General features: G+C 33.1%; 1 protein-coding gene across 2 annotated transcripts in view; it reads right to left on the bottom strand.

The window, feature by feature from the left end:
* zgc:174895 (uncharacterized protein LOC100126024 homolog) overlaps positions 1–12,903 on the bottom strand; it is a 43,449-nt gene that overhangs the window by 15,666 nt on the left and 14,880 nt on the right. The window lies entirely within an intron of this gene.

The following is a 12,903-nucleotide window of genomic DNA, read 5'->3' as shown; positions in this document are numbered from 1 at the left end:
CAGCACACATAGAACCTGAATAATCTGGACTCTATGTGCAGCGGTGAAATGTGTTAGCTGTGTGCTAAATTAGCCTAGCTAGTGCAAGTGAGGCTTTCAGGTTATAATTTACAGCCAATTAGAACCAACTCGATTTGCAATCTGCAGAATGTATGTTCTGTAACAAAAGGTCAAACAGGGTATTTGTGACCTTTTTTAATATATATGAGCATTAGACTAATACTGCTGCATGCTATCTTGGCTTTAAAGGGTCTTTCTATAGTGATGCACTTACCTGAGAGCTGACAATCTCTTTCCTGCCTCAGAGAGGCGCTGTACAACATAAGAGAACGATATGTGGCTCTCCATAAATGATGGCGCTTATCCACCTTATTGTTAACGTAAGAGCGGGAGCGGCCGTTGTAACTTGAACGCGTTGATCGGATGCGGTCTCATCCGTATAGATGCTTGTTTCCGCTTTGTTGAGAAATCGAGTCCCTTCCATGTATTGGGTCTCCTTTAGGACCCAGGCGGTAATCAAAAGTTATCGTGATGTCTTAACTAATTATAACCTATTTCACTATGGTATGATGTTAACTACATCAAATGCACAAACAACATGCTTGAAATATAAAATGAATGCCTATGTATTGCATAATTAAACAAACTGGAAACAGATATTGGAAGCAAAAAACATGCCTAATATAAGCTAAGCTAGCAGACTAATTGGGTAGATGTATGCTATGCTAGTACATAAGCTAACTAAAAACATGCTTAATTTCACACTTATAGTTCCGGTTACATACTAGTTTATGAACCATGTAATTTAAAAAAAAAAATTATGGGTCATTATAATGCATTTTAAATTATATAAATCATAACATGATTTTGCAGTAATTATATTTAGGCGCTGAAAATGCTACTCATTAAAAGTCCGTTGAACCAATGGGATCACTCGGGGTCCTAAAGGAGAACCGACTCCTGGGGGGGACTCGATTTCTCACCACACCGCCACTGAATAAAAAATAAAAAAGGTAATTGTGACTTTTTATATCACAATTCTGACTTTTTTTTTCTCGCAAATTGTGAGTTTACATCTCACAATTCTGACTTTTTCTCAGAATTAGAAGTTTATATCTAGCAATTTTGACTTCATAACGCGATTGCAAGTTTATATCACGTAATTCTGACTTTGCAACGCGATTGCAAGTTATAAAGTCAGAATTGCATGATATAAAGTCACAATTGCATGTATTAATGTCTTAATTGTGAAATATAATGTCAGAATTGCATGATATAAATTTGAAATTCAGATTTTTTTTCGCAATTTTTTCTCAGAATTGCGTGTTAACAACGCAGTTCTGACTTTATATCACGCAATTCTGACTTTATAACTTGCATTGTGAGTTTATATCTCGCAGTTGCCACTTTTGGTCATGCAAATCTGACTTTATAAGTCACAATTGCGAGAAAAAAGTCAGAATTTTTTATTTTTTATTTTTTATTCAGTGGCGGAAACAAGCTTCCACACATCTGCTTCCAGATTTTTAGCTGTAAAAAACTGTCCTTCATGCTGCTTGATATTGCAAATGGTTAGGCCTAGCCTACTTGTTATCATACAATTTAAATTTAGTATTTTTATCATATCACTGATTTGTATTGTACAGAAGAGGATTAGGGCCAAGCAATAATAATAAAAAAATAAAACCACCTCGAGATTAAAGTTGTTAAATTTTGAGAAAAAACTCGTTAAATTTCTAGAAAAAAGTCGAGATAAAATGTTGAGAATAAAGTCATTCAATTACGAGAAAAAAGTCGTTAAATTATGAGAAAAATGTCGTTAAATTTCGAGAAAAAAGTCAAGATAAAATGTTGAGAATAAAGTCATTAAATTAACGAATTTATTCTCGTAATTTAACGACTTTTTTCTCGTAATTTAACGACTTTTTTCTCGTAATTTAATGAGTTTATTCTCGTAATTTAATGACTTTATTCTCAACATTTTATCTCGACTTTTTTCTCGAAATTTAACGAGTTTTTTCTCGTAATCTCGAGATGGTTTTATTTTTTATTATTGCTTGGCCCTAATCCTCTTCCGTAGTATTGCTAATTATTTGAGCATTTACTGAATTTTGTCATTCTTCCAGTTTCTTACTTATAGCGGCAAATTTATCAAAAGTCTCCTCACATTGACAGAAAATAGCTTACTTGCGCGTTGAAAAATAAGGTGGATAGGTGACCTGGAAAATACAACAGCCTCATTCTATCAGGTGTCCACACATGCACTACCCTTGTGCCTACATTTCCCAGAGGGCATTGTAAGTTCATCAGATTCTTTTAAGAGGCTATGTTCAGAATGGAATACTAGCATACTGTGCGGTGTACACTGCTTACTATTTATAAAAAACAGTATGCAAAGGCAACAGAATACTCATTTTTTCCAACAGTAGTATGTTAAACTAATGAATTAGCTCGTTATCATGTCAACAAGATAATAATAAGGAAATATAAAATTGTTTAATCACAATTTGTGTAAAAATGTCTTAAGTAAAATGTATATTAAATAAATATATATTTTGACATTTGTAAATATTAAAATGCACCTGATTGTATCATTCATTCGTCACTCTGGACACAGGTCAAGTCAAGCACAATGCATTGTGGGTGCTTTGGTTTTATACTGCACATATTGGCAAATGTCATCCATTTATTACATTTGCATACTATGCACAGTATACTACAGAAACAGTACAGTAGTGTGCTATTCTGAACATAGTCACAGTCTGAGAAAAGAAAGCAGCAGAGAACAGTGGGTTTCCCAGCATGCTCTGACAGAAGGAGTGTAGTATTGTTCTGTTTGAGTGCCATAGGTGGCCAGAGAAGTGAAACATAAAGCACTTTATCGTAGTATGGGTGATGTTTGAATGAGAAGCTACAGAAAGAAAATGCTTTGTGCCGTGTAGCAGTTTGAAACTTAAATCAACTGAGAACAAAATGATGTTGGCTTAACCTTTCTGAGTTTGGCAGTATTTAATTAAAATGTCAGATTTTGTACAGTTGACCACTGTGATCTTTTTCTCCTTAATTGCTTTGGTAAGCTATTGAATTATATTTGGGTCGTCATTTTTAGATATTTGGGATAAAACATTTCTGGGTGAGATGGCACAAAATATTTTATATTTCTTTTAAATATAGTGATGAAGTTTTTTTGTTTTTTAAATATATATAGTTATTAAAACAATATTGATTAATATTTTTAATAATATTTTTTAAATTATGTATGTGTATAACTATTAAAAATCATTTACTTCAATTGAAATAAAGCATAAAATATAAATATTATTAGATGAAAAAGTTTAAAAACTTAAAACATTGCCTTAGAAAATAAAATTGAAATAAAAAGTAAAGCTAGATAAGAAGAGACACAAAAGCACAAAACAAAATGACTCAAACCTAAAATGCTAATTTAAATAATATTAAAATTTGAATTATGACTCTAATAATCTATTAAGGTCTAATAATTCTTAATATATTCTTATTAAAAGTCTAAACATTTAGATATACAAATGTATTCTAATTTTTATTTTATTTTCTATTTCTAAATTATAATGGAGATGTATGGGGACATTGAAAGTGGCTGATATTCTGATTTTAAAAAGTTTTTGCATCATACTAGAAGTTAAAGGGATAGTTCACCCAAAAATGAAATTTCTGTCATTAATTACTCACCCTCATGCCGTTCCACACCCCTAAGACCTTCGTTCATCCCAGAACACAAATTAAGATATTTTTGATAAAATCCGATGGCTCAGTGAGGCCTGCATTGATGGCAAGATTGTTTCCATTTTCAATGCCCAGAAAGCTACTAAAAACATATTTAAAACAGTTCATGTGACTACAGTGGTTCAACTTTAATGTTATGAAGCGACGAGAATACTTTGAATACTTGTTTACTGAAATCACATGATTTTGGCGCTCCGAACCACTGATTCGAAACAAAAGATTCATTAAGCTTCGAAGCTTCATGAAGCAGTGTTTTGAAATCACCCATCACTAGATATTGTTGAAAAGTCTTTATTTTGTTTTTTTTGCTTCATAACATTAAGTTTGAACCACTGTGGTCACATGAACTGATTTAAATGTCTTTAGTAGCTTTCTGGGCATTGAAAAAGGAAATGATCTTGTTGGCAGATTTTATCAATAATATCTTAATTTGTGTTCTGAAGATGAACAAAGGTCTTACGGGTGTGGAACGACATGAGGGTGAGTAGTTAATTTGTGAGAATTTATGAGAATTTGAATGTAAATATAAGTAAAAAATAAATCAATACGTCTTAGGACACACGTGTGACCTACTAATATTACTACTACTTGAACTTTTAACTAGAACACTGGCTTGATAACGCTGAGAAGCGATTGATGTCATGTTGATAAGTATCTGTTTTTTTAAAGAGGAACTGCTCCTAGATCAGTGTCATCTTGCGTTCCTCAGCTGCTGGAGAGATATTAGTCCTGGAATGTGTCGACAAACAGGAAGTGTTTTTCCTTATCCGGTGTAGACTCTGATTGAACGCAAGCCTCCTGCTCATTCATCATCTGCACCGTGTGCGAGTGTGTTTACAAATGCGCCCTTTGCTCTTGGATCTATCTCAGATTACTAGAGCAGTTTGTCTCCGACTGACCTCCAACTAAACCAGACCGAGCCGGGTTAACACGTCTGGAGAGATAACACTAACTCAAATAAAAAACATTAAACGAACACAAGGACACAGTGAGGAGGACATATGTGTGATTCTATAATTGCAGGTACATTTGGTGTCCCAAGTCATTATTTTTTTCTGCTTTTTTCAAACGGCTATATTTTTAATTATTTTAATAATTTGATAATCATTGTTGTGGATCACGAGATGTTACAGGCCATAACAATTTAATATTTTCTGTAAAAAGTGTCTTTGCTGAATGATTTCTTGTTGTTACTGTCAACACTGTTACTCTACCTCGGCAGTTTGACAGGAACAGAATTGACAGATTTTTCTACTCGTTTTATTATTATGGTTATTTTACATACATTTTTTTTACCTCGTAAGATACTTTCATATTTCTTTTTGCTGACTATCTGCTTATTAATTTCGTCTCAAACGTCTAAAAAAATTAACTAATTAATCACACATTTTTCCTGTAATTAGGCCTAATCGCGATTAATTGCAACTAACATTAAAGTTAAAGTCAGTATCATTACACCTCGTTTCAAATTATTATGCAAGTGACAAATCAGTAAGATTTCAGTAGAATAAACATTCAGATTTTAGTTCTAAAGAAAATGTTTGTTTGTTTATTTATCCATGTCTTTTTAGATAACTGGTATCAATCATTTGCCAGGTCTATGGAAACCCTACTTAGAGGTTTTTCCACATTATTAAGCAAGTCACAGTTCTCATGCAATATGGGGAGGAAGAAAGATCTTTCTGAAGATGAAAAGCATGAAATGGTGCAATGTTGTGCAAAAGGCATGAAAACAACTAATATTGTGTGAAACTGAATGGAGATTATCGAATTATCATAAGATTTGTGAATGATTTAGAGCACAGCAGAACTCGGTCAGATAAAGGCTTATTAAGGAAAGTTCCTGTCAAAAAAATAATTGCATTAAAAGGGCAGCTAAAAGCCAGCAAACAGGTATTTGAAGCTGCTGGTGCCTCTGGAGTCTCAAGAAGCTCTCCATGGAGGCTGGCAGTTGTGCGTAAAGATGCATTTCAGCCACTCCAACCCAAACCTCACAAAGAGAAACATCTACAGTGGGTTTAGAAATACATGAAGGCTCATTTTTAAATAGTTTTATTCACTGACTAATGCCGTACGGTAGTACAATGGATGGTCTAAACGGATGGATTTCTGGATGGTTGGTGAATGGCCACCACTTTCCAACAAGACTGTGACGTCAGCAAGGAGATGACGGGTGATGATTTGGGCTGGAATATTGGGAAGTGAGATGGAAAGTCACTTTAGGGTCTCTGAGGGTATTAAAATGACTTTTGCAAGATATGTGGAGTTCATAACTGGCCATTTTCAGCTATGATATAAAAAGAAGGATAGTGCCTTCTGAAATACAATGCACTATGCACTATCCCATGCTGCAAAAAAACACCACAGCAATAAAACTGTTTGAAAATGTATTTCTACACCCACTGTAAATGTTTCTCTTTGTGAGGTTTGGTTAGTGATGGCTGAAATGCATCTTTACGCACAACTGCCAGCCTGCATGGAGAGCTTCTTGAGACACCAGAAGCTTCAAATATCTGTTTGCTGGCTTTTTTTTATAGCTGCCCTTTTAATACAATTAATTTTTTTGACAGGAACTTTCATTAATAGGCCTTTATCTGACTGAGTTCTGCTGTTCTCTAAATCACTCACAAATCTTATGATAATTCGATAATCTCCATTCAGTTTCACACAATATTAGTTGTTTTCATGCCTTTTGCACAACATTGCACCATTTCATGCTTTTCATCTTCAGAAAGATCTTTCTTCCTCTCCATATTGCATGAGAACTGTGACTTGCTTAATAATGTGGAACAACCTCTAAGTAGGGTTTCCATAGACCTGGCAAATGATTGATACCAGTTATCTAAAAAGACATGGATAAATAAACAAACAAACATTTTCTTAGAAAAACTAAAATCTGAATGTTTATTCTACTGAAATCTTACTGATATGATAATTTGGAACGTGGTGTATTCCAGCCAGTGTCACATGATACTTGAGAAATCATTCTAATATGCTGATTTGCTGCTCAAGAAAAAAAACAGTGTCGAAAACAGTTTCATATTTTTGAGAATAATTTTTTTCCAGGATTCTTTGATGAATAGAAAGTTCAAAAGTACAGCACTTATTTAAAAATAGAACATAATAAATGCCTTTATTATCACTTTTTGATCAATTTAATGTGCCCTTGCTGAAAAGTGCAGTTTTGTTTTTTAAAAAAGAAAAGATAAAGTGATGATCCAAAACGTTTGAACAATAGTGTTTATCTGATATGGTCACTGTGAGTGCGTTGTGAATTACGTTATAATGTTAATTTATTAAGCAATTTAAAGGGATAGTTCACCCAAAAATGAAAATTCTGTCATAATTGAATCGCCCTCAAGTTGTTCCAAACATGTTAAAATTTCTGTTCTGAACACAAAAGAATATATTTTGAAGAATAACCAAACAGTCGATGGTAGACATTGACTTAAAAAAACAAACAATGAAAGTCAATGGTGCCCATCAACCGTTTGGTTACAAACATTCTTCAAAATATCTTTTCACTAAATTATCACAGGTTTGGAACATTTTTGAGTGAACTATCCCTTTAATGACTGTATAACAATATATGGTGAGAAAAGCCCTCTAATGAAGAAAATGCAAAGTATACATTACTGAAAGTCTTTAGAAGTGGATCTACTTTGCAGTTGAGTTTTTAGTAGATCAAATCTTGGTCTATTTACACATGCACACTTAATGAACATATTAAATTGGCAGCCATAATAAAACATGCCTTGACAAGAAAACATCTGCAGTCTCCATGAGGAACAGCATCATAGCGTGACAACCCAAGCGTAGTTACTGTTTATATGAAAGACGGCCCTTTCCTTAAGGCATTCTTCACACACGTATATACAAATACACACACCGTCCCGTCTTTCCTCCTTCCTCTCTGTGCTCCTCACGCCATACGACCATCAGGTTGTTCAGGCGTGGCGACCCACAATCCCAGAGGATCACATCAAGACAAAAGGCCTCTGCGGTGGGAGAGAGGAGGCCGGAAGGGGCCACTCAAACACAAGTGTACATATTCTATAAACAACACCAGCACATACTTTAAATGACCTTTCTTATGTTACACTTACTTTCATTGTAGTAGAATACAGTGGCCTTAGAAAGTATTTTGAGTTTTAATAAAGTGTTTTGCCACTAAACCTGCTATGGTCAAACAGGTAGGAACATGGTGAGTGGTTAATCTAATAACTACCAAAAGACCAGCGGGAAACCACCAAGTTGCAAAATATATGACCTGGATTCTCCAACAGGGTTTTGGGATTTTCCAATGACTAATATGAAAACAAATAAACTTAAATTGTTGTGAAATGTTTTGCTTTAAAAGAGTGCTTGTGTTATCTTTAACACATTTTAAGTGTGACCGCGTAAGCAACCAAATTTGCATTATATTAACAGAAATTGTTAAATAAACAAAACATTTTGCAAGACTTTGTTTGCAAAATTCCCATACAAAAATTTAATTTGTTCATGTAGTTTTCACCAAAACAAAAAACTGATTATATGTAATCCAAAAATTATATATTCGTAATTAGATTATATTACATAATCAGATTTACATTTTTACTGATTACATGATTACTCAATATTCACAATGTGGCAGTAAATTATTCAGAATTTATTGATTGTACGTAATTCTTCTTTTTATCTTTTAAATTGTCTTTCTAATACAGCCTATTGCTATATGTTCAGAAAGTCTTCCAGTTATATATATATATATATATATATATATATAGATCAAAGTTACTTTGGCATTTTGGACAACAACTTACTAGACTTTGATGCTGGTCCAAATACTAGAGAAGCCCATTTATACCACATAAGAAAAAAAAGTTATGCTTTGGTAAATCATAATTATGAGATAAAAAGGCTAAATTATGACAAAAAGTCATAATTATGACATTAAGAAATTGACATGTCAAGTCATGGTGACTATGTCAACAGTTTTGGGGAAAAGAAGACCAGCACAAGGTTTGTTGTCTTTTGGCGCCACCTTGTGGACACAATGTCGACTGCATCTTCCTACGATTTTACCGCTCCTGCTTGACGCTCACGTGTCGCTCGCTCCTCCGGTGTGAATGCACTCATTTTAACATGCACGCCGAAGAAAATATGCGGCTTGCGGTGTGAAACGGCCGTAACTCGCTATTGCTAGCCTCTCCGAAAATTACCTACCCTACCTTTAACTTGTTTGGAGGTGAAGATGTAACAGCTGTAGTAGAGATTCACAAAAAGACAACAAACGATTTACAGAGCCTTGCAACAACACCAAGCAGAAGCACTTTTGTTGGCCACAGAGCTTATTTTCTGCCACAATACAAAAGTAAATGGAAAAATCCTTTTTTATTATTTACTTAGACTGCTGAGGTCATACTTCTTCCCACGCAGTGAGACCAGTCTAAAGCAGAATGGAGCACAGACAGACTCCACCAAGCCCTGAAGTGTGTTTGACCTTTTGTTATTAATATTTTGGTTTGTTACAGCCTTGTTCTTACATTGAGGAAAACCCCTGTCAAAGTTTTCTTATTTCCTTTAGGACTGATGTTCATGCTTGACGCTGAGAACAGTAGAGCAGAATGGCGTTTCAATATAGCGCCCTCTGGTGGCTGAGCAAAAATTATTGTAAACAGCAATTGGTGATTGACACTGCAAAAGCATCCTAAGCTACAGTTCTGCTCATATTTATACCCCTTTCAGAACATGCATTTTTTATGACTCCTCTTATTTTGTTATTTTTTTGTATACTTTTATGTAAAAGTAGCTTTTACATAACATATGTTTACATACTCTAAAAGACAAAATAACTGAATTATTTTTATTTTTTTTACATACTCTTGCATCTTAACTGTCTGTGGTTACCTGAATGATCCAGTGAATGACTGTTTTCATGTTTTGTGATAGTTTGTGAGTTCCCTGTTTGTCCAGAACAGTTAACAGTTCAGAAAAATCCTCCAAGTCCTGCAAATTCTCAGGTTTTTCAGCATCTTCTCTGCATATATGACACCTTTACAGCAGTATGATTACTGTATGATTTTTAGATCTATCTTTTCATAAGGACAATTGAGTGACTCATATGCAACTATTATAAATGGTGAAAACATTTAGGCTACTGCTGCTCCAGAAAGAAACAATGCATTAAAAGCAGGGGGTGTAAACTCTGAACAGGATGATGATGTGTAAATTTTGTTTAATATTTTGTTTAAAAATCTTTTTTTTTTCTTCATTTAGTACTGCCCTTCAGAAGCTATACTTCTATGTTTCCCAGAAGACAAAAGAATTATATTACCCTGTTCATGTAATTCAAAAAGTTTACACACCCCAGCTCTTAATGAATTGTGTTGCATCAGTAATTTTTTTTAAAGGTTGTCTGACTGCATTTATTCCTTCAAGAAATACTGTGGAAAACTGATGTTGATAATATGCAGAGGAAAACCAAGTCCTATGTTTGGTGGACCCTTTACACATATACAGCAAAACTCCAGTGTTAAATTAACTCTCATGGGAGTATATGTGAGACCCCACTCAAGAGTGTTAAAGTGTTAAATTAATGCTAAAGCAGTGTTAAAGTTAATGAGATAATTAAGTGATTAATTGAGTGATGATTGACCATTATTGAAGACACCTGATGTTAACAAGCAGAAACACCAAAGGAGAAATTTAGAGCCCGATCTGATTGATCTGTTTATCAGAATATGTCACCATTGTTGAGATTCGCTGATTTTTGATGTCTGTGTGTGCCTAAAAGATTTTTTTTTTTTTTTTTTTTTTTTTAAATCAGAACAACTTTTAAGAAATCTTTTGGATTATATTGAAAAAGCTGGATCTTATGCTTTAGAATCACAGGGTAAACAAAAGGCAAATCTTACTCAGAGATTGGGCTCTAAATGAGTTCAGTGATTCAGGTCGAATAATGATTATGTGAAAACATAACCAACACCACCTGATCATCATTCTCTTTGCTTGTCTGGCTGTTACAATTCAGTTACAGCCAAACAAAATCTAATATTAAAAAGTCAAGACCCAAACACTGATCTCCGTAATGGTGTCTTAAATGTTGTGATTTTCTCTTTTGGTGATTCTGCTTGTTGACATCAGGTGTCTTCAGGGTTGGGAAGTAACAGAATACATGTAACAGCAATACATAATCAAGATACAAAAATCCAGTAACTGTAATTCATTACAGTTACGTAAAACAAAAAAAAAACATAGTAATCAGATTACAGTTACATTTTGAAAAAAGGGGGGATACTATCAGGATTACAATCGTTTTATTTAAAACTAAATAAATCATTATTTTGCCATAATAACACATATTAAGCGCTGCTTGATTATACAGTAATTCCTGGTTCTGTTGCCAGTGATGACTCACGCGAGCCACCCGCTGGTGCATTCACAAATAACACCCTTCAGTCTCCTCAGATGCAGACTGAATCACTGCTGCTAATTGAAACGACGCTGCCTGCAGGAAAAACGCTTTCAATTCATGGAAATTGCTGCTATTTTGTTTTCAAAGAAGAAAATGCAAACAACATGGTTGTACAGTGCAAACTCCGCCTTCCAGCTTCAAAAACACTTTCTTTATCAAAGGACTAAAAAATAATCTGTAATACCATACTGTAGCCACTAGATGTCTGAATAGCCCTTTACATATATTCAGGGCTGTGTGTGTATTCCCAAGTTGTGGAAATGAGACATGATTGCTTAGTTTTAATAGGTTTTAAAATTAACCAAAATGCTAAACATTAAAATGAAAGCAGAACAAACATTAACAAAAATGTTTGATCTGAGCTTTTTCAGTTTGGTTATGATCTGATGTGACTTTTATATTTTTAAGCTCTAAACAACACCAACAATAATAATATTGCAATAGATAATCAGATTTGTAAAATATTTTTTGTTGAGACCCATTCAAAAGTATGGAATGTGTAACATTTAAAAGCTTGCAGAAATTGAGAAAAAAAAAAAAAAAATTTAAAATGCAATTTATTTATAGTAAATAAATTGCATTTTAAATTGCAAATATAAATTCAATTTCTCTTTCTTTCTTTCTTTCTTTCTTTCTATATATATATATATATATATATATATATATATATATATATAGTACAGTCCAAAAGTTTGGAACCACTAAGATTTAAAAACATTAAAAATCTTAGTGGTTCCAAACTTTTGGACTGTACTATATATATATATATATATATATATATATATATATATAGAAAGAAAGAGAAATGGAATTTATATTTGGACTGTATAGTACAGTCCAAAAGTTTGGAACCACTAAGATTTTTAATGTTTTTAAAATAAGTTTCGTCTGCTCACCAAGGCTACATTTATTTAATTAAAAATACAGTAAAAACAGTAATATTGTGAAATATTATTACAATTTAAAATAACTGTTTTCTATTTGAATATATTTCACAAAGTAATTTATTCCTGTGATGCAAAGCTGAATTTTCAACATCATTACTCCAGTCTTCAGTGTCACATGATCCTTCAGAAATCCTTCTAATATGCTGATCTGCTGCTCAAGAAACATTTAATGTGTACAATTGTACAAAATATTTGTGTACAATATTTTTTTTCAGGATTATTTGATGAATAGAAAGTTCAAAAGAACAGTGTTTATCTGAAATCTAATCTTTTGTAACATTATAAATGTCTTTACTGCCACTTTTGATTGATTTAATGCATCCTTGCTGAATAAAAGTATTCATTTCTTTAATTTCTTAAAAAAAAAAAAAAAAAAAAAATTCTTACTGACCCCAAACTTTTGAACGGTAGTGTATAATGCTACAGAAGCTTTGTATTTCAGATAAATGCTGTTCTTTTGAACTTTCTATTCATCAAGGAATCCTGAAAAAAAAAAGTACACAACTGTTTTCAACATTGAAAATAATCATAAATGTTTATTGAGCAGCAGATCAGCATATTAGAATGATTTCTGAAGGATCATGTGACACTGAAGACTGGAGTAACGATGCTGAAAATTCAGCTTTGCATCACAGGAATAAATTACTTTGTCAAATATATTTAAATAGTACACAGTTATTTTAAATTGTAATAATATTTCACAATATTACTGTTTTTTACTGTATTTTTAATTAA

The sequence above is a fragment of the Megalobrama amblycephala genome, linkage group LG16 (genome assembly GCF_018812025.1).
Source record: "Megalobrama amblycephala isolate DHTTF-2021 linkage group LG16, ASM1881202v1, whole genome shotgun sequence".
Lineage (NCBI taxonomy): Eukaryota > Metazoa > Chordata > Actinopteri > Cypriniformes > Xenocyprididae > Megalobrama > Megalobrama amblycephala.
The sequence above is the reverse complement of the archived record's forward strand: the minus strand, read 5'-3'. Positions and strand labels throughout refer to the sequence as shown.